The sequence below is a fragment of the Cetorhinus maximus genome, chromosome 16 (assembly GCF_964194155.1).
Source record: "Cetorhinus maximus chromosome 16, sCetMax3.hap1.1, whole genome shotgun sequence".
NCBI lineage: Eukaryota > Metazoa > Chordata > Chondrichthyes > Lamniformes > Cetorhinidae > Cetorhinus > Cetorhinus maximus.
In genome coordinates, this window is record NC_135894.1 from 42,896,340 (window position 1) to 42,923,688 (window position 27,349).

Genomic DNA, 27,349 nt, shown 5'->3' on the forward strand with positions numbered 1-27,349 from the left:
ATACTGAATGATAATGGTATTAAGGAATAATTGTCAGGAATAGGTTAAAAGCTATTACCTAATCTCAGGCTTCATGGTATTCTTTGAAACATAAAAGTCATGCTACTCCTAGCTAGAAGTTACTGCCATAGTTTTTTCTTTAATTAAAGACCACAATTGTTCAATAACATTTATTTTTTAAGCAAGTGACTTTATAATCAGAAATCTTTGTATTCCATTCTAAAAAGTAATCTTTACGAAAGGGAGTCATTTACCTGCATGCCAAAATGGTAGGCTTATTCTGTTGTTGAATGATTAGGTAGCAACATCTTGCTCGTATTTTTGATTGATAACTAAGAAGCATTTCTTGTTGCTAGCAAATTGTTGATTTTGTTCTCCATATAAAGGCTTTTCAGGGATATGCACCTGTGGATAGTGTCTAACTTGCTGCAGTCCTTTGCTTGTGCTGACATAAACATGCAAGAGCAGTTTGACAACTAGTTCCTCCAATATTTCCTTTCCTCACCCATTAGGTGGCATTGATGGAGGGTCTGATGCTTTCTGACAGAGCAGAGGATAGGACCTTGATAAACAAAAGTACAAGTGGTTCAATCAGCATCCCTCCATTTCTTGATTCTGCCTATTGGTGTTCTTACCAGTTGTATCACCCACTGACAGAAAGTGCTACTGTTATATTTTACCCTTATAAGTAGACTATTTCTGAAATTAAGGTCTTGTTGTAGTTGTTACAGCAAACTTTTATATTTTGGCTATCCATGATTTTCCTACTTTTGACATTTTAATGCAATTTTAAAAATTATGCCATCATGCTCCATGTAATCTAATTCTGCTGATACAGTTTCTTTTAGAGCAAAGGGATACTACTGTGAGGTTCAAAGACTTGGCTTTATGCCCCTCATATTGCATATCTTGATAGCCTTTGCTGTACCAAGTTTGGACTATAAAGGACTTGTACTCTTTCATAAGTATGGCCATAAGTCTGAGTTGTGATCATTTTTATTAGCAGTCTAGTTCACTCTACAAGACAAATTTTGACCCATCAATGAGGGGAACCTTTGTCTTTACCTGCAATTAGATAATTGGTTTACCTAATTTTCATATTTTACTTGGATGTTTATTTTCCCGAATACTGAAAATGTGGCCAGATTAAATTTTCAGTAATTTTTGGCACTTTTCAAAAAACAGTTCCTCTCATACTTTTGATGTAATAGTTACCTTATTGTCATAGAAAAGAAATACAAGAGACACCTATATAGTGATAAAATGTGGGTTACTCCTGTGGGGGAGGGGGGGTGGTTGTCAGGGGTGCACCTAGTGCTCAGTTAACAATATACCATATTATCATACATACCTGCTGTGCCACTGAATAGCATGACACAGCTGCCCAATGTCATAAAACAGTGTTGTCTTTCTCAATTCATAACAAACCAATGATGACCAGCCTGAAGCTCATCTTGGATGTTAAGAACTGATCTTGTTTGCAGGACAGTGCTGTGAGATGGAAGATATGATTAGAGTAAGACTTTCAACTGTAAGTTGTAGTTTGAATGTGTCCTGTGCCGAAATGGGGGATATGCAGGGATGTAATGAAAGTTATTTTGTCACAAGTGAGTGATAAATGTGAGACTGGTTAACAGGCAACATTCTGTGTCTGTTTTCTTACATCATCAACCTGGTATGTGAAACTCTTGGGTAATTTGCACTACCAGGTTCCTTACAGTATAGTAACCTTCCCTGTATGTGTGCTTGAGTCCTACAGGTATTGAGCATTCACCCTGCCTGTCACTTACCCCTCCTCAGCTTCATGAGATGCTATCTTGTGCCCTCCTTGCTAATAACTCATTTTCAGACTTTGAATTTGTTACCTAGATGGTTAGTTTGACTATTAATGCTTATAATGTTTTTCCTCCATAAGACCATAAGATGTAGAAGCAGAAGTAGGCCATTTGGTCTGTCGAGTCTGTTCTGCCAATCAATGAGATCTTGGCTGATCTGATAATCCTCAACTCCATATTCCTGCCTTTTCCCCATAACCCTTGATTCCCTTACTGATTAAAAATCTGTCTATCTCAGCCTTGAATATACTTAACGACCCAGCTTCCACAGCCCTGTGCGGTAAAGAATTCCACAGATTGACTACTCTCTGAGAGAAGAAATTCCTCCTCATCCCTATTTTAAATGGGCGACTCCTTGCTCTGAGATTGTGCCCTCCGGTCCCAGACTCTCCCACAAGGGGAAACAATCAGCATCTACCCTGTCAAGCCCCCTAAGAATCTTTTATGTTTCAATAAGGTCGCCTCTCATTCTTTTAAATTCCGATGAGTACAGGCCCAATATACTCAACCCCTCATAAGAAAATCCCTCCACACATAAGAAAATCCCTCCACACCTGGGATCAACCTAGTGAACCTTCTCCAGACTGCCTCCAATGCCAGTATATCTTTCCTTAGATAAGGGGACCAAAATTGTTCACAGTATTCTAGGTGCAGCCTAACTAGTGCCTTGCATAGTTTTAGCAAGACTTCCCCATTTTTATATTCCATTTCCTTTGAAATAAAGGCCAACATTCCATTTGCCTTCCCTATTACCTGCTGAACTTGTACGTTAGCTTTTTGAGATTCATGCATGAGGACCCACAAATCCCTCTGCCCTCTGTGCTGCAGCTTTCTTCCGTCTTTCTCCATTTAAATAATATTCAGCTCCTCTACCTGCCGAATCCATGACCTCTCACTTTCCTACATTATATTCCATCTGCCACATTTTTGCTCACCCACTTAACCTGTCTATATTTCTCTGTAGACTCTTGGTGTCATCCTTAACACTTGCCTTCCCACCTATTGTGTCATCCGCAAACTTGGCGATAGCACATTCATTTTCCTCATCCAAGTCATTAATATATGTTGTAAATAATTGTGACCGCAGCACTGATCCCTGTGGCACTGCACTAGTTACAAGTTGCCATCCTGAAAATGCCTTGCGTATCCTGATTCTCTGTCGTCTATTAGTTAACCAGACCTCTATCCATGCTAATATACTACCCCCAACACCATGGACTCTTATTAAGTAGTCTTATGTGTGGTACCTTATTAAACTCCTTTTGGAAATCCAAATATATTACATCTACTGGTTCCCCTTTATCTATCCTGCTTGTTACCTGCTCAAAGAATTCTAATAAATTTGTCAGGCATGATTTCCCCTCCATGAAGCCATGCTGACTCTGCTTGATTAGGTTATGTATTTCTAAATGCCCTGCTATTACATCCTTTATAATAGGCTCCAACGTTTTCCCAATGACATATTAAGCTAACTGGCCTGACTTTTGTCTCCCTCCCTCTTTGAAAACATTACCAATCCTCTGGGACTTTTCCAGAATCTAAGGATCCTTGGAAGATTACTACCAGTGCATCCACTATCTCTGCAGCTATTTCCTTTTATATCCTAGGATGCAACCCATCAGGTCCAGATGATTTATCAGCCTTTAGCCCCATTAGTTTCCCTAGTACTTTTTCTCTAGTGGTAGTTATTGTGTTTATTTCCTGCCCCCTTTTGCCCCATAATTATTTAGTATTTTTGGTATGCTATTCGTGTTTTCTACCGTGAAGACTGAGGCAAAGTATTTATTCAACTCTTCTGCCATTTCCTGGTTTCCCATTATTATTTCCCCAGCCTCATTCTCTAAGGGGCCTATATTGACTGTGGCCTCTCTTTTCCTTTTTATATATTTAAAGAACCCCTCTTACTGTCCATTTTTATATTACTTGCTAGTTTACCCTCAAAGTTTATTTTCTCCCTCTTCATTTTTTTTTGGTCGTCATCTGTTCGTTTTTAAAACTTTCCCAATCCTCTGCCTTCCCACTAATCTTTGCTACATTGTATGCTTTTTCTTTCACTTTGATACTGTCCTTAACTTACTTGGTTAACCATGGTTGGTTTATCCCCCTCCTACAATCCTCCTTCATCACTGGCATATCTCTTTGTTGTGAGTCGTGAACTATTTTCTTAAACGTCTGCTATTGTTCACCAACCGTCTTTCCTGCTAAATGCCTTTCCCAGTCCACTCCAGTCAACTCTGCCCTCATTTTTTTGCAATTACCCTTATTTAAGTTTAGCACAGATGTTTCCAAACTAAGTTTCTCACTTTCGAACTGAGTGCTAAATTCCACCATGTTATGGTCACTGTTTCCCAGGGGATCTTTTACTCTGAGATCATTTATTAAACCTGCCTCGTTACACATTACCGGATCCAAAATAGCCTGATCCCTGGTTGGATCCACAACATATTATTCAAGGAAACTGTCCCAAATACAAACTATGAATTCTTGCTCGTGGCTACCTCTGCCAATTTGATTTTCCCAATCTACATGGAAATTAAAGTCACCCATGATTAATAAACTCTTCCAGTGCTTTGTAAGGTGCTTATGTCTCAAACATAAAAAATTCTATTTGAAGAATTACTTAAATATATTGTGTAAACATTACGTATGCACTTCGTATGCACATTTTGAGTAAAAAATACGAGATACGAGAAAGGGTACCCCCACCAGGGGGCAGTCTGGTAGAGAGCATCTTAATATTCTGATATCTTTAGCATTGACATCCTGCACCGTCGGAAAATTATGACCTCATGGGGGAGCTGTAATCCAAAATAATCAAATTTATCAAATGATCTGCCAAAAAGAAATTACCAATAAGATTTCACTTTTTGCAACTTTTACTTTAACCCAAATTCAAATCTACCTAAATTAAACATGGGGCAAAATGTTTTATTCGGCATGTGGGGTTGGGGTCGGGCCCGACATGCCGACACCTAAAATGACGCGTGGTGATGTCGGGCATGTGTCCTGACGTCATCGTGCAGTCCTGCGATATTTCGTTTGGCGGGCGCACGCCAAAGTTAGCTGTGCGCCTGCCAAAATGTAAACAGCTTTTTAGGACCATTAGCAAAGCAATTATTGTGTTAACGCTGCCCATCCAACCTTAAGATTGGCAGGCAGGTGGAAAGCCCAAGCAGCCTTCGTGTTTTTCAGGAAACCTCATCCACGTGTGGGATGAAGTTTCCCAAAGCTTATTAAATAAAAAATTTTTCATTAATATAAAATTAATAGGGGAGTTAATAGTGGGGTACGCAGAAATGGCAGTGACGCTTAATCAATATTTTGCCTCAGTTTTCACAGTGGAGGACACTTGTACCACCCCAATAGTAATATGTAGTGCAGAGGATATAGAGGAGGAACTTAGAATAATCACCATCACTAGAGAAAAAGTACTGAGTAAACTATTGGGATTAAAGGGTGACAAGTCCCCAGGACCTGACGGCCTACATCCCAGGGTCTTTAAAGGAAGTGGCAGTGGAGATAGTGGATGCATTGGCTATAATATTCCAAAATTCCCTGGATTCTGGAAAGGTTCCAGTGGATTGGAAAAATGCTAATATAATGCCCTTACTCAAAAAGTGGGGGAGACAGAAAATAGGAAACTACAGACCAGTTAGTTTAACGTCTGTCGTTGGGAAATTGTTGGAATCCATTATTAAGGAAGTAGTAATAGGGCATTTGGAAAGTCAAAATGCAATCCATCAGAGTCAGCATGGTTTTATGAAGAGTAAATCATGTTTGACTAATTTGTTAGTGTTCTTTGAAGATGTGACAAGCAAAGTAGATAATGGGGATCCTGTAGATGTAGCATATCTGGACTTCCAAAAGGCCTTTGATAAGGTGCCGCACAAAAGACTAATACACAAGATAAGATCACACGGAGTTAGGGGTAATATATTAGCTTGGATAGAGGATTGGCTAACCAACAGAAAGCAGGGAGTCAGGATAAATGTCTTTTTCTGGATGGCAAGCTTTAACTAGTGGGGTGCCAAGGGTTCGGTCCTTGGGCCCCAACTATTTACAATCTATATTAATGACTTGGATTCAGGGATAGAAGGTGCTATAGCTAAATTTGCAGATGACATCAAAATAGGTGGGAAAGTAAGTTGCAATGCAGAAATAAATTTACAAATGGTTACAGACAGGTTAGGTGAATGGGCCAAAATATGGCAGATGGAGTTTAACATGGATAAGTGTGAGGTTATCCATTTTGGTTGGAAGAATAAAAAGGCGACATTATTTAAATGGAGAGAAACTTCAGAATGCTTCAGTGCAGAGGGATCTGGGTGTCCTCGTGCATGAATTGCTGAAAGCTAGTACGCAGGTACATCAGGTAATAAGGAAGGCAAATTGAATTTTGGCTTTTATTGCTAAAGGAATAGAGTATTAAAATAGGGAAGTGTTGTTGCAACTGTACAAGCATTGGTGAGACTGCACCTGGAGTACTGTGCACAGTTTTGGTTCCCTTACTTGAGGAAGGATGTAGTTGCATTGGAGGCGGTTCAGAGGAGGTTCACTAGATTGATTCCAGAGATGCGGGGCTTGTCTTATGAGGAGAGATTGAGCAGTTTAGGCCTATACTCGCTAGAGTTTAGAAGGATGAGCGGAAATCTAACTGAGGTATATAAGATGCTAAAGGGGATAGACAAAGTAGCCGTGGAGCGGATGTTTCCCCTTCTGGGGCATTCTAGAACGAGAGGCCATAGTTTTAGTTTAAGGGGTAGTAGATTTAAATCAGAGATGAGGAGGAATTACTTTTCTCAAAGGGTCGTGAATCTGTGGAATTCAGTACCTCAGAGTGCAGTGGATGCCGGGACGCTAAATACATTTAAGGAGGAAATATACATTTTTAATTAGTAATGGGTAGAAAGGTTATGGGGAGAGGGCGGGAAATTGGAGTTGAGGCCGAAATGAGATCAGCCATGATCGTAATGAATGGCAGGACAGGCTCGAGGGGCTGAATTGCCCACTCCTGCTCCTAGTTCTTATGTAATGTCCCAACTCATGGACACAGTCACATGAGGGGATATGTTTAAATAAATTTTTAAACCTTTTATTTAATAATTTTAATATCGATTCAATCTCTCTGAGGCAGCTCCGTGCCTCACGGAGATTGAAGTGCTCTTTCGCGTGCATGTGCAAAAGAGCACTGGCCCCGACTCTCCCTCTTCCTCTCACCCGCACAGGTACTGGTCGTGTCTTATGCTGGACGGGCCTTAATTGACCTACCCGTGTAAAATGGCGCTGGAGCTGATCCCGCCAAGCCCACCCGCCATATGAAAAATTCTGCCCATGAATTAACAGGCAAAGGATACTTCAAATGAAGAGGTAAATTTCACTTCAAATAGTTGATACAAAAAAGATATGTCTTAAGCATTCACATCACTCCCCTCACAAATGTGGCACTTCATAGCTACACAGTTCCATTATATGCTGTTCTTCATTTACACAGGGTAGGTCAGGAGTCCTTTTTGACAACAGCTTTCACCATTGAGTTTCACGGGTACAATTATCAGCAAGGCACAATTCTGTGAACCCTCTCTCCTTCAAGTCATGACAGTTCTGATGGTGTAACTTTCAAGAGTTCCTTTTCAACTGACTATTAAAACCCCAGTTCATGGTTTGGCTACTTATGGGGAAACATCCAGTTCTTCAGTGTCTCTGGGCTAGTCGCACATCTTTCCAAGTTTTAGACCTTTTTAGCCAGCTCCCTCTAAGACCACCTGTCTCCTTTTTTGCCAAACAGAAAAACTGACCTCTTCCTGAAACAAAAACAGAAAATGCCTAAGAAACTCTGTTTCTCTCTCCACAGATGCTGCCAGACCTGCTGAGTTTTTCCAGCATTTTCTGTTTTTGTTTCAGATTTCAAGCATCCGCAGTATTTTGCTTTTATTTTGACCTCTTCCTGAGAATGTTTTGCTGCTTTTCCTCTCAAAAAGTCTCGTGTTCCTCTTTCTGTCTCTGTCTCTTTATGTTTGCATCGGTGTGATCATCTTCACCCACCAGCTCCTCTGCTTGCAGCTCTCATTTGTTCGTTACAGCATTCGCCTCTGTGCCTGCCTTCTCTGTATCTGGCCACATAGCTTTTTCATCTTAACTTCCTTCCTGTGGGTACTACTTCCAGGTTGAAGTTCACCAAGCCACACCAATCAATATTTCTTCTTATCCAAGAAAATTACAATTGACTCCTTTATAATTGATGCAAGCTCTTAAAAGTCCTTTTCACTTATTCATAAAAACAACTATAGGTTCCACAGTCCAAGACCTTTTAAAGAAATCACAGATTTTCCTTACTGTACTGCTTCTAGGTCAAGGGTCCTCACAAAATTAAGTTGCATTTATTAGAGCTGCCATTGGATTTCTTGGAAACAAGCTCCTGAATAGAAAATAAACACAGGAGGGAACATAACTAGTGGTAGCTCGGTGCTCCTGCAACTTGAGATCAGAATGAAAACAGTGACTGATAACATAATACAAGAAATAGGAGCAGGAGTAGGCCACTCAACCCCTCGAGCTAACTCGAGGCACTCAACCCCTCGAGCTAACTCGAGGCACTCAACCCCTCGAGCTAACTCGAGGCCACTCAACCCCTCGAGCTAACTCGAGGCACTCAACCCCTCGAGCTAACTCGAGGCACTCAACCCCTCGAGCTAACTCGAGGCCACTCAACCCCTCGAGCTAACTCGAGGCACTCAACCCCTCGAGCTAACTCGAGGCCACTCAACCCCTCGAGCTAACTCGAGGCACTCAACCCCTCGAGCTAACTCGAGGCCACTCAACCCCTCGAGTTAACTTGAGGCCACTCAACCCCTCGAGCTAACTCGAGGCCACTCAACCCCTCGAGTTAACTTGAGGCCACTCAACCCCTCGAGCTAACTCGAGGCCACTCAACCCCTTGAGCTAACTCGAGGCCACTCAACCCCTCGAGCTAACTCGAGGCCACTCAACCCCTCGAGTTAACTTGAGGCCACTCAACCCCTCGAGCTAACTCGAGGCCACTCAACCCCTCGAGCTAACTCGAGGCCACTCAACCCCTTGAGCTAACTCGAGGCCACTCAACCCCTCGAGCTAACTCGAGGCCACTCAACCCCTCGAGCTAACTCGAGGCCACTCAACCCCTTGAGTCAACTTAATAAGACCATAACTCCACTTTCCTACCTGTCTTTATAATTCTTGACTCCCTTGTAGATTAAAGATTTGTCTAATTCTGCCTTGAATATATTCAATGACCCAGCTTCCACTGCTCTCTGGGGTAGAGAATTTCAAAGAGATTAATGACCCTATGAGAGAAAAGAATCCTCCTCATCTCCAGTTTAAATGGGAAACCCCTTTTAAACTGTGTTCCCTAGCTCTAGATTCCCCCATGAAGGGAAACATTTTATCAGCATCTATCCTATCATGCCCCCTCCATCTTGAGTTTTAATATGATCTCCTCTCATTCTTTTAAATTTCAATGATTATAAGCCCAACTTGCTTAACCTTTCATCATAAGACAACCCCCCCATTCCAGGAATCAACCTAGTGAACCTTCCCTGAACTCCTTCCCTAAATGAGACCAAAACTAGACGCAGTACTCCAGGTGTGGCCTCACCAATGCCCTGTACAATTATAACAAGATTTCCCTACTTTTCTATTCCATCCACCTTGCAATAAAGACCAATATTTCATTTGCCTTCATCATTACTTGCTGTACCTGCATGCTACCCTTTTGTAAGGGCATCCAGACCCCTCTGTGCTGCAGCATTCTGCAGCCTCTCTCCATTTAAATAATATCCTACTTTCTATTCCTGCCAAAGTGGGCAACCTCACATTTCCCCACATTATACTCCATCTGCCAATTTTTTTGCCCACTCACTTAACTTAGCTATATCCCTTTGCAGGCTCTTTGTGACCTCCTCACAACTTGCTTTCCTACCTATCTTTGTATCATCAGCAAGTGTTGTTAGAATACGCTTGTTGGTGTCATCCAAGCCGTTAATATGGATTGTAAATAGTTGATGCCCCAGCACTGATCCCTGTGGGACCCCTCTAGTCACAGTTTGTCAACCCAAAAATGATCCATGTGTCCTGACTCTGTTTCCCGTTCGTCAAACCTCTATCCATGCTAATATATCACCCCCAACACCACAAGCTTCTATCTTGTGTAGTAAACTAATCTGGCACCTTATCAAATAACTTTTGGAAATCCAAATACTTTACATCTACTGGTTCCTTTTTTTCCATGCTTGTTACATCCTCAAAATTCTAATACATTTTTCTGACATGATTTCTCTGAGCTCCCCTTGGGACACACCTGCTCCCTTGACCTCAATCCCACTAATTTGCTGATACACCACACCCCCGGCCCACATCCCAACTTCCCTTCCTGGCCCCTATATTAACTGAAATTGTTAACAGCTCTCTTTCTTCAGGCCTTCATCTTTACCCTGCACAAAAAGCCAACCCTTGACCCCCTCCATCTTTGTAAACTACCACTCCCATCTCCGTTTCCCTTAAAGTTCTTGAAAATGCTGCTGCCTTCCAAATCCATGCCGTCCAATCCCTCCAATCAGGTTTCCACCCCATCACACTGCAACTCTTATCAAAGACACAAATTACCCCATATATGACAGTGACAAAGGTAAATTATCTCTCCTCACCCTTGCCCTGTCTGTAGCTTCTGACATGGTTAACCACACTGTCCTTCAACACACCTCCACCGTCTAGCTGTGTGAGGCTTATCCTTAGCTAGTTCCATTCTTATGTATCCGGTCATAGCCAGAGAGTCACCATCAATGACTTCTCTTCTTGCTGCCTCCAGGGATCTGTCCTTGCCCCCCTTCTATTTCTCACCCAAAGGCTGCCCCTTGGTGACATCATCTGAGACCAGTTTTCACAAGTATACTGATGCAATCCAGCTCTACCTCACAACAACCTACACTATATCTAAATTATCCACCTGCTTGTTCCACATCCAGTACTGGATAAGCAAAAATTTCCTCCAACTAAATATTGGAAAGACCAAAGCCATTGTCTTCAGTCCACATCACAAACTCCATTTGCTAGCCACTAGCTCCATTGCCTTTTAGCTGGCAATGTCTGAGGCTGAACCAGACAATTAACAACCTTAGTGCCTTATGGACCTGAGGTAAGCTTATGACCCCATAACCAAATCATCACTAAGACCATCAGCTTCCAGCCTGGAAGTTTACCCCCAATTTTAATTAGTGTATTTGCATTGTAACATATTTTATGTTTTCTTACTGTGATTATATAAACTGCAGAAAATAAACCAGTTGCTCAACAGGAATGCACTAAACAATGCTTTTTTAGCTCACATATACATTATATCTGGTATTTATTGTTGCCTTTTTATATACTTTATTGTATATCTCCGCTTCCTAACAGCACAAACCATTTCTGTTTAAATTTACTATAGTTTGATAACATAATTCATTGTTTCTTTTGCTAATAGTGGAGCATGCTTATAAAACTGACGATGTTTACAGCATAATTGCAACAAAACTAACAAAGCCTTGATCAAAATTACAGCCTTAGATTCATTCAAAGGCACACACTATTAATTTAAGACAATTAAGCCCAGAGAGGGATTTCATTACATTCACGGGTGATGAATTCCAATTTAACGCTACTGAATAATAGCAAATGGATATGTGAATTCTTCTAATAAAACTGATGCATGCTGGTACAGTAAGTTTTCAATTTTTTAACATGCTATTTCACCGTGATATTCCTAAGCCTTGCAATCTCTTCCCATTCTCCAACAGTTGGTGTTTGACTAAAGATGTGTTATGCTGCCACTTGATGCCATTTTTGAATGTGGCCCCAATGATGCAAGTGAACATGGTCTGAAATATTCCTTTCAGTTAAAGTCAAATAAAAATGCTGTAAATGCACAACAACTGGAAATGCAATAGTAGCTGATCAGAGATTCACATTTGAGCACCTGGTATGTTTCAGCTTGAGAAGCCTTTCAAGCGACTGACCAAAACAATGAGCAAACTAAAAGGAACGGGCAATTATTAGAATATGCCAATTACTGTTAGAAAGGGGGGAAGTGCAATTACAAATAACAGAGGAAAAACAACAATGGCTTGATGAGCCGGATAAAAGATGAAGAAAAACTACAAACAAAGAAACAACTTCTAAGTGTGGGATGACTGGAAGAGAAGCGGCAGTAAATTAACAACAACAGCTCGTATTTATATGGTGCCTTTAACGTAGTAAAGCATCTCAGGGGGCTTCACAGAAGTTTTATCAAACAAAATTTGACAATTCTCTACATAAGGAGATAATAAGGGAGATAACCAAAAGCTTGATCAGAGGTAGATTTTTAAGGAGTTGCTTAAAGGGTGGAAAATTGTCTTCCCATTCTCCATTAATAATATGGTGCTGCCAGTTCATATGACAATTTAAAATTGAAATAAATTAAACTGCTAGAAATCTGAACTGAAACTGGAAAATGCTGGAAATGTACATTAATTCAGTCAGTGTGCAAAACAGACGGACTTTGAAAAAATTATTTCACAGGATGTGGGCGTTGCTGGCCAGCATTTATTGCCCATCTCTAATAGTACTTGAGAAGGTGGTGATGAGCATCCTTCTTGAACCACAGCTGGCCATTTGTTGCTGGTGCACCCACAGTGCTGTTAGGGAGGGAGTTCCAGGATGTTGACCCAGCAACAGTGAACGATCGGTGACGTTTCCAAGTCACGGTGGTGTGTGGCTTGGAGAGGAACTTGCAGCTGATGGGGTTCCCATGTGTCTGCTGCCCTTGTCCTTCTAGGTGGCAGAGGTCATGGGTTTGGAAAGTGCTATTGAAGAAGCCTTGGTGAGTTGTTGCAGTGTATTTATAGATGATATACACTGCTGCCACTGTGCGTTGGTGGAGGAGGGAGTGAGTGGTGAAGATGGTGCATGGGGTGCCAATCAAGCGGGTATTAGATTAGTTAATGTTTCAGATAGGAGGCTCCATCCAAAGTTGCACAATCTAGCTGAGGAAGCTGTTTTAAAGGATTGAGAAAACAAAAAGAGAGTTAAATTGCAGAAGATCATGGGCACAGACTGGGAGATTAGCATGCAGCTGAGAGGTGTGCAGTTGCTGCAAATGAAGCAGCATAAGACTTTATAGGGAATAAATATAAAGCAGAATTTAAGCCTGTCATGTAAGCATTAAGCTTCTATGTTCTTGACCTAACATATTTACACGATCTGTTCTTATGCTGCTATAGATTGCAAATGGTTCACTTTGCTGAAATAATTTAATTATTTATCATTTAAGTTAATTATCTGTTTGATTCAGCCAGATGAAGTAATTATTCACAGATTCTATTCCTACAAACAGCTAAAATCTAGGGTGGAATCATCCCAGATTTGCACTAGGTGTGGTAGCGGGCAGGTAAAACATTGTTCTGGATGCCGTGGAGGCCTGCCGTGATGTCCTCTACCCACGCTCAGGCTGCAGGATGGGCAGCGACATGACCAACCAGGCTTGGGAGGTGTTGGCAGTGGTGGTCAGTGCCAATGATGCACAGAAGAGGTTGGCCATCCAATGCAGATAGAGGATAAATGATCTCATCCATGCAGCCAAGATATGACAATCACCTCATCACTCTAAACTTTCACACTCAAACCCATCACATATTCACTGGCATCTCACTCAATGCCAGCTCAAGAGACATCACCACCCATTCTCACACATATACCCTCGCATGTCCATTTGGCCTCAACGCCTCTGGAGATTGCTTCCTCAGCCCTCACCATCTTGAGGCCACTTGCACAGATCAGCATGTACCCCCCACACACCCTTGGCTACCCTCCATCTCCAGTACAGTCCTTGCCCTCCAGCCTCTTCCCTTGCCTGAGACCGCTTCTCTCCCCCTTTGCCAAGCAAGCCCTAGCCCTGTAGCCTGGTAGGTAGAGACCTGTCCGTGAGCCTCCCTAAAAGTGATATGGCGCTGTCTGTGAAGCCTGGTGCTGATGACTGTGAGTGCTGGCCGAAGCAACATAAGCAAACAAACCTTGAAATCCCTACTAAAGTGCAGCCTGCCAGGTGCACATAGCTTATGTGCTGTTGTGAAACACGTTGGTGTGTTTTCCCGCTGATGTGGGGGGAAGGGAAATGTGCCCAGTGGGCAGGCTTAATAATAATATGCAGATATATTACAATGAAGTTCATGATGGCGGAGAGCGTGGCCCGCCATTGGCAGGCTGAGCAGATGATCGCGAACTGGTTTCACACTGTCGTGTGTCTGCTCATGCCACCAAACACTCCTGACACCAGCGGGCATGGAAAATCCCGGCTCTAGTTTGGGAAAATTTACCTGGAAGTGGTTAAGTATGTGGCAACATCTGTAGCACAAAAAAGGAAACTGGCTTTACCAAAATCCAAAACAAAGTTTCATTTCCTAAAATGAGTTTTGTTTTCATGTTAACTGAAGCAAAAGTCATATTTGTCAACCTCCTCGCTAGCAGAAATGAGTCAAATCTTATTGATAGTTGTTTCATACGACAATTCTTTTTGACCTTGTCTATATGATTTCTTTTTGGGTGTGCAGAACATCCAAGGGGCAACATTGGCAGCCTGTTTTACAGCACAGCAATTTTCTTTTCCATTAATTTCAATTTCATCCCTCCCAGTAATTTTTTATATCCTGAATAAAGGTCTGGCAATTCACAAATACAAAAGACAGCGTGAGCTGTTGGGGTGGGATTGTTTAGTCATGGGCCTGTTACACGCTGATAAGGTATTTATTTAATTTCTGGGTACAATATGAGGTGTTGAACTCTTTGCAACAGATTGAATAGTTCCAAGGGTCCTATTGATGGATTATTACAAATTACTTGTTGAGCGGTACAATGATGTTTTGTAATAACTTATAATTTCCTTTAATGTACATATTTGACTCACTCAAGAGTTTAAGGACTGATTTCTAGATTTTTAAATCTTCATTTTTACTGCCTACTAAATCTGATAAAAGAATCTCCTGCACTTTTTTCTAAAGTAGGATCAGGCCAAAACTGCATATTTCATCACTATTTTTATTCGCATACAGATAAAGAAATGCATCTGAAAGCCTTCAAGAATTAAAGGCATCTATGAAAATACTTGGGAGACAAAGTCTGTTTATGGTCCTAGGCCCTTTTAATATTGGACAGTTTCTCTTTTGTCTATCTGTGGATCCCATTGACCTGCTTGGGCAGTTATCCCAGCCCTTTGACCTGGAAGCTAACATTTACTGACATTTCTATTTTGCTGCACATTCTGTCTCCATTTTACCTGCTCTGTTGACTCTACTTTCAGAACCAAAGCTTATGAAGTGTCTTCTTTTTCCCTCTGATTGTTGACATGGCCTTTTTGGCTTCTGCTATCATCGCTTTCCTTATTAACAGAGCACCCGTTAGCCTCCCTTTCAACTTCACCTGCTCTGGCATTCACCAGGTCAACTTCACTATTTCCATATTTACATGATCCCACCACCAAGCATGTCTTTCCTTCTCCACTCACTGGAGGAACTGCTGCCCCTGTGATATCCTTGCTCATTTTACTGCCACCTGAAATTTCAGCAGCTCTTCCCTGGCACATTCCTGTGTAACCACAGCAGATGGGCATATCACCTCTTGCCATATGATTGCAGCTCAAATCTCTTAATATTGGCATGACCAATTTACTGAACACATTCTAGTAACTCACCATGTTAGCTCACCCTTCCATTCCCGCACAGTCAGCCCTTGGCTTCCCACACTCTTCAAACTTAATCAAAGCTTCAGGAACGGTATTTGATCTTACCCCTGAGTACACTGTATGATTATTAACTTAAGTTGGGTATATAACGCAGTTTTATTTTATGAGATGATTATGGGGATGTGCAATGGGTCTGTCAGCCTTCGAAGGGAGGGGAGGCAGGTTTTCCATTCAGGTGTAGAAAATGCTTCAGAACACAGTGCTAACTGATGCTTCTAAGCCAGTGATGTTGGCATTTCTTTTTAAGGGCTAGCAGAACCATTGTGTTTCCAACATTTTTGGTTTCCTTTTGAATCTCATGCCTCTTTTTGTGAAATGGCTCTTCACCACTGTAACTATTTATATTGTTTTGTTAAAATGTATTTTTATTGTCTTATTAGATATGTTTTCATTACATTGTCAGTGCTACACTATGAGAGATGCTGTCTTTCGCATGAGATGTTAAATCAAGGTCCTATCCACCTGCTTGAATAGATGTAAATGATTCCATGGCACTATTTCAAAGAAGACCAGGGGAGTTATCCCTGGTGCCCTGGCCAATATCTATTTCTCATCAAACAGATTATCTGTTTGATTATTGCTGGTCATTATCACATTGCTGTTTGTGGAAGCTTGCTGTGCACAAAATGGCAACAGTGACTATGCATCAAAAATACTTCATTAGCTGTAAAGTGCTTCAAGATATCTGATAGTTTGAAAAATGCTATATAAATGCAAGTCTTTCTTCTTGCCTAATAGGTGGCTCCTACATTTTCATTAAACACTTTTGAAAGTTTCTCACCCTCACTTCTCTGTGATTATAATGTCTGTTAGCTTCCCTTATTCCCCTTTCTTCCTCTTTTTTTCCTTCCTCTCTAGAAAGGGACTCAGTTATTTTTTCAGTGGAAGCGTTTACACACCAAGGTCAATCCATCACGAACATCCACCTAGCACCAAGACATGACAAGGCCCAAAAGTCCAAGGGGAAGAGATTAATGTTTCAGCCCTAAAGCAGCTCAAATGATGAGAGGAATTCCACGGGGAGTTCACGACCAATCTGAAAAATCTCCACACATCCAGCTGTGTAGATACTGGTCTCATTACTGTGGACCTTGTAGAGAATATGCATCCACCTCAGCCTGTTCCCATCCCTCTTCCTGCGACTTACCTGAGAGCTGGTGCCACCAAACCAGACAGCTCGGGCAAGTTGACTGTAGAGGTGTGATCAGCAGCATCAGCTCTCATGCTGCTGAGGGCCACTTTCCATCGCTCCTCAAGCCTCTTGGTTTGGGCATGATGCTGAGTCTGAAAGCAGGCACAGGCTGGTGTCTTTCGCATGCTGAAGGTATCTCAAAGTGCTTTGCAGTCAATTAGTCGCAGTCAAATTCTATTTGAGTTTGGTCATTCTTACGTAACAAATATCACAGCCAGCTATGTTTCAATGCTGTTAGTTGATGGATAAATATCAGCCAGAAGACCTCCCCTGCAATTCACATAGTGCCATGCACTTGCACAGATAGGTAAGTCAAGGTCTGGGTTTAAAACCTCTTCCAAAAGGCAAGACTTGTGACAATGCAGCACTCCCCCAGTAACACACTGAAGTCCCAGCAGACATGATGTGCTCAAGCCCTGGGCCTTGAATCTATGACATTCTGACAACCTGCTGCCATGCTGAGTCAAGCTGGCAATTTTCTGCCAAACCATTGCTGAAACAAACTTCCAATATGTTATTTTAGAACTAAATAGTTGCCTGAAATAGAATATGTATTAAAGCCTGTGCAGTTAGCAGAAGAATAAGATTAGACTAGTAGCTCATATGGAATAATCCTTCTTGCAGTCTTGCTAGCCCAAATGGCCCATTCCTCTGCTATTCTATGATTCTTTAGCATTAAGATCTCTTTTGAGCTGTGTAAAGGCTTGACATTATCAGCCACCTTATGGCTTCTGTCGTTCATTTTCATATATGTTGACTCTGCTACATGCAAAGTGTCTCACTGTAGCTGCTTTTATCTTGGACTAAGATACATTCTTATTTTAATTATTCTTCACACATTGGTTTTATCTTCAGGCTGCAGCCTGAAAATAAACTTGTTGTGATTTGCTAAGATCAGCAGCCAGAGAAACCTGCGACAAAACTTCAATGATATCGACATTGGATATTTATGGAACACCAAATAATGCAGTCAAACTCTGTCAGGTCAACCCCTCCAGAAATTATACCTTCTGGGTTTTTTTGGGGGTGGTGTCGGGGTGGAGCTAGTTTCTTGTAGACCACATAGACATCTTGGCGCAATGAGTTTAGAGGAACAATATTTCAGAGTTGTATGTTGTTGAGCCTATTCCTTGAAAATAATACTGAAACTGAAGCCAGCTTTTTTTTATTCATTCATTCATGGGATGTGGGATTTGCTGGCTGGGCCAGCATTTATTGCCCACCTCTAATTGCCTTTGAGAAGGTGGTGGTGAGCTGCCTTCTTGAACCGCTGCAGTCCATGTGGTGTAGGTACACCCACAGTGCTGTTAGGAAGGGAATTCCAGGATTTTGACCCAGCGACAGATGAAGGAACGGCGATATATTTCCAAATCAGGATGGTGAGTGACTTGGAGGGGAGCTTCCAGGTGGTGGTGTTCCCATCTATCTGCTGCCTTTGTCCTTCTAGATGGTAGTGGTTGTGGATTTGGGAGGTGCTGTATACTGAGTCAAGCTGACCTTATAAGTTGCCTTATAAGAAAGTTGACAAATATGTTGAAATGTGTATCAATGTGAACTACTGCATGACAACTTCATTACATTTCATTTGCAATTTATGTAGGGAAGCCTTTCCATCAGTTGACATTTTCTTTGTGCAATGTACAAAACATCAGTCACTCATGAATGTATTGTTTTGGTATAGTATGTATCACTTTAATACTAACAATTAGTAAAATCTACAAACTCTTTTTTTTTAAAAAGAAGAGGAATAAGCACTTTTGCAACTCTGTCAAGCTGTCTATTTCGGTTGGGTGTTACTGAAAAGTAAAAGCAAGTCATATTGCTTTACAGGAAATTGAAAATTATGTTGAAATGTGCATCGTTTTGAACCCACAGCGTGACAAATTACTAAAATAGATAAAATTGTGTAAGGAAGCCTTTGGACTCAATTAATATTTCTACTTTATATATTGTGTGAAATATCAGTCCCTTGTGAATGTACTGTGTATGAATGTTGAGCTTTCTAAAAAAAATAAGAATGTTATGCTTAGTATTTCACTGTGAACAATTTGTAAAATCTACAATTTTTCAAAAAAGAGGAACAAGTACTTAGGCAGTTCTGTCAAGCCTGTCTATTTCTTTTGTGTGTTGCTAAGAATATTAGCCTTGTGCCACTCAACTCTGTTTCTCCATAGCAGCTGTGCAGAAGAAGACACAACTGACTCTGTCATGCATATCAGTACACCTTGGCTAAAAATGCACAGAGGTTGGTTGGAAGAAGTGCTGGCAAAATCATATTCAAACAAGATTTTCTTTAGAGCAGGAAATATATTCTATTAAATCCCCTGATGGGACTGAGGAGTGTTCATCTAACCTGGGAGTGTGAGATGTTGACACTGTGTGTGTGATAGAAAGTTAAATTATGTTCTATTATGATTTTGCAACTATTTAAGATCTAACATAACAAAAAAATCAGGCCACACTCTGTCAGTTTAGAATCCAAGAAACCAACTGAGGCCAATCAGCTAGACTTGATATAGTTTATGGGATTCAGGATATTTTATCATATCTGCAAAAGCATCTTTGAAACATCCAAAGAGCATTGAACACATGTAAATTTAGTTGCAGTCATTAAGAAACCTACATACTTGTGCAACTTGTACATTACCAATGATCTGCAATCTTTGTGCTGCACAATGCTCCCTGAAAACCCTCTTTCACTACAAGTCTCTGTTAATTTTCTATTCATTTGGGATTAATTGTTTAATGACTTTTTTCTATTGGCAAACAGTTTTCTGAAATATTTCCCATGTGTTGGTTCCTAGATTTTCATTGCTGAAGACACAACCTTGTTGATTCACTTTTTTTTTAATCACTGATTTTTTTTTCCCCTTCCTTTCATAAAGCTGTTTGGCTCTTTGCTGGGGTGCAGTTTTCTGGTGGTAGGCACCCCCTGATACCTTGCTCAAGTAGCCTAGGTAGTGAGAACTATGTGAATAACACATTTCTGGATGTGGTCACCCCATAGCTTATGAGAGTGCAGGTAGAGAGGGAATGGATGACTTCCAGACAGCCAAGGAAGGAAAGGAGGTAGTACAGGAGCCCCCCACCCCTGAATGCCTCTTCTTCTTCAACCAGTATTCAGTGCCAGAGGCAAAACCATTGGACCATGAATGGCTCAGTTGTACACGGTGGTAAAAGGATGTAAGGGATTCTGTAGATCGTGGAACAGATAGGCGTTTCTGTGGACACAGATGTGAATCCAGGATAGTATGTTGTCTCCTTGGTGCCAGGGTCAAGGTTGTCACTCAGCGGCAGCAGAGCACCCTGAGTGGGGGAGGGTGAATAGCCTGAGATTTGATCCACATTGCTACCAATGACATAGGGAGAAAGAGGGATGAGGTCTTGCAGGCAGATTTTAGGGAGCGAGGAAAAAGACGAGCAAGCAGGGCCTCAAAGGTAGTAATTTCTGAATTATTGCAGTTCCTTGCACTAGTGTGGATTAACAAAAAAAAAGCCAGCATGGATTTGTTAAAGGTAAATTGTATTTAATTAACTTGATTCATTTTTTTGATGAGGTAAGAGAGAGGGTAATGAGGATAAAGTGGTTGATATCGTGTTACTTGGGCTTCCAAAAGGTGTCGCATATTAGTCTTGTCAGCAGAATTGATGTCCAGGGACAGCGGCAGCATGGATACAAAATTGGTTGAGTGGCAGAGTACAGAGAACAGTGGTGAACAGTTGTTTTTCAGACTGGAGGAGTTCCCCAGGGGTCGGCACTAGAATCACTGCTTTTGTTGATTTATATTAATGATCTATAGTAATAATACACACGAGACATGGGTGTGCAGAGCACAATTTCAAAGTTTGCAGATGATAGAAAACCTGGAAGTATTATGAACTGTGAGGAGGATGATTTTAGACATCAAGAGGATGTAGTGGTGGAACGGGCTGTCATGTGGCAAATGAAATTTACTGCAGAGTAGTGTGAAGTGATACAATTTGGAAGAATGAGGAGAGGCAACATAAAATGAAGGGTACAATTCTAAAGGGGGTTCAGGAACAGGGGGACCTGGGGTGCATATGTGCACAAATTGTTGAACGTGGCAGGGCAGATTGAGGAAATGGTTAAAATGGTGTGTCATATCCTGTGCTTTATTAACAGAGGTACAGAACACAAAAGCGAGGAATTTATGATGAACCTATATAAATACTGGTTCTGCCTCAACTGCAGTATTGTGTCCAATTCTGGGCAGTGCACTTTAGAAAGGATGTGAAGGCTTTACAGATGATGTAGAAAAGATTTCTGAGAATGGTTCCCAGGATGACAGTCTTCACTCCCAAGAATAGATTGGAGAAGTTGGAATTGTTCTCATTTGACATGAAAAGTTTGAGGAGATTTGATAGAGGCATTCAAAATAATCAAGGGTCAAGACAGTATAGTTAGGAAGAAACTGTTACCATTGACAGAAGGATTGGGAACCATAGGACACTGATTTAAGCTGACTGGTAAAAGAAGTAATGGTGACATGAGAAAAAAACTATTTCATGTAGTGAGCAGTTGGGGGCCGGAGTGCAATGCCTGAAATATGGTGGAAGCAAATTTAACTGTGACTTTCAAAAGGGAATTGGATCGACTCAATTGCATAATTGAGTTCCTCAGGGTAGTGCCCTTGGCCCAACCATCTTCAGCTGCTTCATCAATGACCTTTCTTCCATCATAAGGTCAGAAGTGTGGATGTTCACTGATGATTGCACAATGTTCAGCACCGTTCGTGACTCCTCAGATACTGAAACAGTCCATGTCCAAATGCAGCAAGACCCGGACAATATTCAGGCTTGGGCTGACAAGTGGCAAGTAAAATTTGTGCCACACAAGTGTCAGGCAATGACCATCTCCAACAAGAGAGAATCTAATCATCGCCCCCTTGATGTTCAATGGCATTACCATCACTGAATCCCCCACTATCAACATCCTGGGGGTACCATTGACCAGAAACTGAACTGGACTAGCCATATAAATACTGTGGCCACAGGGGCAGGTCAGAGGCTAGGAATCGTGCAACGAGTAATCCACCTCCTGACTCCCCAAAGCCTGTTCACCATCTACAAGGCACAAGTCAGGAGTGTGATGGGATACTCCCCACTTGCCTGGATGAGTGCAGCTCCCACAACACTCAAGAAGCTTGACACCATCCAGGACAAAGCAGCCCGCTTGATTGGCACCACATCCACAGACATTCACTCCCTCCACCACTGACACATAGTATCAGCAGTGTGTGCCATCTACACGGTGCATTGCAGGAATTCACCAAGGCTCCTTAGACAGCACCTTCCAAACACACGACCACCACCATCTAGAAGGACAAGGGCAGCAGATACATGGGAACACCACCACCTGGAAGTTCCCCTCCAAGTCACTCACCATCCTGACTCGGAAATATATAAATATATTGCCATTCCTTCACTGTCGCTGGGTCAAAACCCTGGAACTCCCTCCCTAACAGCACTGTGGGTGTACCTACACCACATGGACTTGAGTGGTTCAAGGCGGCAGTTCACCACCACCTTCTCAAAGGCAATTAGGGATGGGCAATAAATGCTGGCCCAGCCAGCGAAGCCCAATCCCATGAATGAATTTTAAAAAAATAACCACTTGAAGAGAAAAATATTGCTGGGTTACAGGGAAAGGGTAGGGGAGTGGGTTTAGCAGTGTTGCTCTTGTGGTGAGCAGGCACAGTCATAATGGACTGAATGACCTCCTTCTGTGCTGTTCCATGATTCTAGTCAAACTACTGTCCAAGACAAAGACACCCACCTGCAACTGAACAGTTTGGGAATCATTGTATTTTAAAAAATTCATTCAAGGGATGTGGGCTTCGCTGGCTTAGCTAGCATTTATTGCCCATCCCTAGTTACCCTTGAGAAGGTGATGGTGAGGTGCCTTCTTGAACCGCTGTAGTACCTGTGGTGTAGGTACACTCAGTGCTGTTAGGGAGGGAATTCCAGGATTTTGACCCAGCGACAGTGAAGGAATGGTGTTGCACTTTAGAAAGGATGCGAAGGCTTTCCAACTGCTACTGGAAGCCCATCCCCAGAGATGAGAGAGAAGTCCAGGAAGGAAAGCGTCAAAAAATGGATTACATAAAGGCATGGGTGGAGTGAAAATTCAACGCAAAATTAAATACATTTCCGAGAGAAGAAAAAGAGTAGAAAACAGCATAAACACAGTCAATGGAAGAAGAGGACCAGGAGGAAGCCTGCATGGAATTGGACATAGGTTGTTTAACATATCCTACACATAGACAAGCGTAGATAGGGCTCATATGGGTTCACATTGTGATCCTTTTTAGTTGGAGAGAGTAATAAATTATCTGTCTCACAGGCCAGAATTTTCTGTTTGCCGGCTGGGCGGGCGGCCGATTGCCGCTGGAAAAACGGTCCGCACCGCCATTTTCCACGGGCAGGCCAATTAAGGCCCACCCAGCGGGTAAGCGACTCCCGTGGAGAACGGGAAAATAGTCGGGGGGGCGGGCGGCCTCAGACTGCCAGTTCCAATGGGGAACTGGCAGCCTGTTTAAAGAGTGGCCAAGCAGCCTGCTTGAGGCAGTGCACCATGGTCACTCATGGAGAGAGGGAGGGAGGTCTGAGTAGACAGCAGCATGAGCAGGAGGAGGGGGGCAGGCTGCAGGAGAGGCCAGCAGGAGGCCACTGTGCCCCCCGGTTTTCAGGTGCATGCCTTGCTGTCCTCCTGCAAGAGGTGGCCATCCATTGGCACCTTCTGTATCCTGAGGATGGGAGGAGGAGGGCCCCCCCTTGTCACCAGCTAGATGTGGGAGGAGGTCGGTAACGCTGTCAGTGCCCATGATGATGTGCGGCGCACTGGCACCCAGTGCAGGAAAAGATGCAATGATTTGCTGCGCTCTGGACGGGTGAGTACCATGTCTGCCTTGGCCATTTGACCCAGAAGGCAGCCTTAGCCTTTGAGCCCCCCCACCATGTCTTGCTGTCGTTACTTCATTGGGCATCTGGCGCACGCTGGGTGGGCAAATGGGTATTGACCATACTTACATCAGCCTTAGTGGTTGAGGAGAAGAAGGGTTCTCCCCGCAGCATATGTTGGTGTTTGTGGCATTTGAGTAGTCTGGGGGCAACCTGCAGGGGAGGCCGCACAACATATACTCAGAACTCCAACACATGTCATATTGATGGTAATGAGATGGTGCAAGGGGTACCTCAAGGTGTTTTGGGCAAGTGCCATCTGCTAGCATTGGCGCCGCACCTAGTTGTGCCTCCTTGCCATGGGTGCCAAGACCCGTGTGATATTCAAAGTGATGGACGCCGAATGTGTCCAAGGTGGCCGTTGGGGGAGGGGGTTGGGACCAGCTGTACTATCTTCTGGGGACTGATGACCAGTAGTGTGGACAGGAGCCGCTGGAGGCCTCAGATGGGCCACTGTGGCTGGGGTGCGGCGTGCGCTTGCAGAGTACATGAGCGACCTGCCCCAATAAACCCTCTTCTCTGTTTTGCAGGCAAAAAGTCACCACAATGCAAGGGAGCGCCAGAGGACTGGAGGTGGGCGCGCCCTCCTCCAGCACCTCACAACCTTTGAAGAGCTGGTCATGGAGCTGGGGAGGAGGCAGGAGGCCAGGGCGGCCAGGGGCAGCGAGGCTGGGGTACAGCGGCCAGGTATTTGAGGTCCACAGTCCCATCCACCCTGTCTCCCCACCATCCAAACTACTGATGGTTGCTGCAATTGTTAATGCTGAAACACTGCTCATTCACAGACTGAGACATTCTGACGTGTGGGTCATACAGGAGGGACCCTCGTCCCCTTGAGGATTCGCGTCTCCACCACCTTCCAAAGTCACCTTATCCCATTTGTGACCACAATCACCATGGTCTCACATGCCATTGGATTGCTGCTGCACACCCAAAGACTTATTCCATTTTCGGGGGTTTGGGACCTCCTGCATCCTTTCAGTCAGTGCGCCCCACATTACTTTGTCCAAAAGGTCCTCAGCACCTCAGCTGTGAACCTCATGGCACTCAACTTAGATGAACGCCACCACGTTACTCATCCCTGTGCCAAGGGGAAATGTTGCCTTCTGCCCACCCGGTCTATGCCCCTCCTAACGGAATGAAGGCCAATAATGTGACCTCTCAATCTCCTGTGATCGACGGCAAATGTCGCAAGTGTTTGCGATGTTTCCTCAGCACCGCAACTATCCAGGCCACAATGCATCCAGGTCAGGTACCTCTACTCTCCCCACTCCAATGGCACATAACATGCCATGTGGCATTCCTGAGGCCATCTGACCAGTCTGTCTGCATGTGCGTTTAATGGTTGGGGCTTGTCTTGACTCTTTTCCACCTCACCAATGTTCTTCTCCTTAGGGTCTTGAAGGGTGAGCGGCTTATGAGCTGGGGGGAAAGGGATGAAAGGTTGAACTGAATGTACGCTAACTGATGCACTATCCTTGTTGTTAATTTCAGCATCACCACCAGAGCGACCCACACGTCCTCAATGCAGCCCCCCCTCCACACCTGAGGGCCAACATGTGCAACTTGCGGCACATCATTTCAGCCAGCCAGGCACCAGCGCAGACACATACACCTCGGTGGGGACTTTACCATCAGCTAATGTCCCGGGTCACAGTGGAGAGGGCACATCACAATCGCTGGAGGAGATGGTAGGGGCAGAGAGTGCTGATGGTGCCAGCAGCTGGAGGGCTGCAGGGGGCAATGCACATGCTGAGTCCGGCACTGATGACGTGCCTCTGGAGTTGTCCCCATTGCAGCAGCTGCAGGACAGGCGGCAGGAAGTGCGTTTGCATCTGGCAGGGTTGCATGAGGGAATGCTTCACTTGCTCTCTGCGATGGAGGAGTCCAGGCAGAGTGCACGTGAAGGTTTGACCCTCAGGGCAGAGATTCAGGCTTCCTTCAATGAAAGATTGGCGACTCTCATAGAGAAGGGGTTCAATTGAATGGAACATTTTATGATTGGGATACGCTCTGACCTGTAGACCCTCAAAGCAGTACTGGCCACGGGTGGTCATTCCCAATGTGGGAGATGTTGTGGGCACCAAGCGTCAGCACTCGGTGCCCATGCATCTACGGTGAGCAGGGAGGTCGAAAGAGGCCTCACGTCTGTGCAGCAGCTGCCTGTCGTCGCTGCGAGCTCCTCTCGGGGCGCTCCGGATAAGGGCAACAGTTCCACCGTCCCTCTGCCAGTCGATGTTTCTTCAGTTGAGGCTGCGACAACTGTGGAGGTGGCAGTTCTGGAACTGGCCACTCCCTCCTAGGCGGGGCCATCACAGGCTCCACGGGCCAGAGGACGCCCGCCATGGTCATTGAGGCCAATAGGGTAGCAGAGTCAGCAGGCTGTCTCACAAGCCACTCCGAGCGATGGGGGGGCACCTAGATGTAGCACCTGAAAACGTAAGCATAAGGCACGTTAGGCACTCAACGGGTATGTCACTGGTGATTTTGTGTTGGCCTTAGAATAGGGACCCATATTTTTCTTATCGCAAAAAAGTGCTGTGTGGTTTTCTTTTGTACATAGTAAAGTCCACTTTTGTTACCATGGTTGAGGGTGTTTCGTTTGTGGTGCATTTTTCTTTTTCACATATTTATCATGAGTGTTTGAGTGGACATTGATGTTTCTGTACTAAGCCCTTAGTTGCAGCTGATGAGGTGGATGATGTAGCACCTAAGTGCCACGTGTGGAAGTGCCAGGCAATGCTGGTCCTGCTGATCCAGGTGTGTGGAGCTAGCTGAAGGTTCGTTGGATTAAATTGTCCCGGGTGTCCCTGCCTCCTTGGTGTAGTAGTGGGTCGGCGTGCTGCCCCTCATCATCGCCCTGTGCTTCCTCATCCTCTGAGCCACTGCTGGATTCATCATGTGCAGCCTCATCCAGGGCATCAAGGTCTTCATCGTCAACTGCATCCCCCCTTTCCAGCACAAGATTGTGCAGAGCGCAGCATGCTACCACTATCACAGAGACGGGATCCGGGGGGTACTGGAGTGCGCCCCCTGAGAGGTCCAGGCAACGGAAGTGCATCTTGAGAAGACCGATGGGTCTCTCCATCACAGCCCTTGTGGTTTCGTGGCTCCTATTGTACCGCTGCTCAGCTTCTGTTCTTGGATGGTGGAGAGGCGTCATGAGCCACCTTCGGAGGGGATAGCTCTTGTCACCCAGCAGCCAACCATCAAGCCGGGCTGGAGCACTGAAGAACCCCGGCACCTGGGAGTGTCTGAGGATGTAGGTGTCGTGGGAGCTGCCTGGGTACCTTGCACAAAATTGCAGAATCTGCATCCTTTGATCACACACTATCTGCACGTTCATGGAATGGAAGCCCTTCCTGTTGACAAAGGCACTGGGCTCACCTGCTGGTGCCTTGACGACCACACGTGTACAGTCTATTGTACCCTGGACGTGGGGGAAGCCAGTAATGGCTGCAAAGCCTCTGGCTCGCTGTGTCTGACTTGCCTGGTCACAGCGGAAGTGGATGAAGGTGGATATCCGTCTGAACAGAGCGTCTGTAACCTGCTTGACAC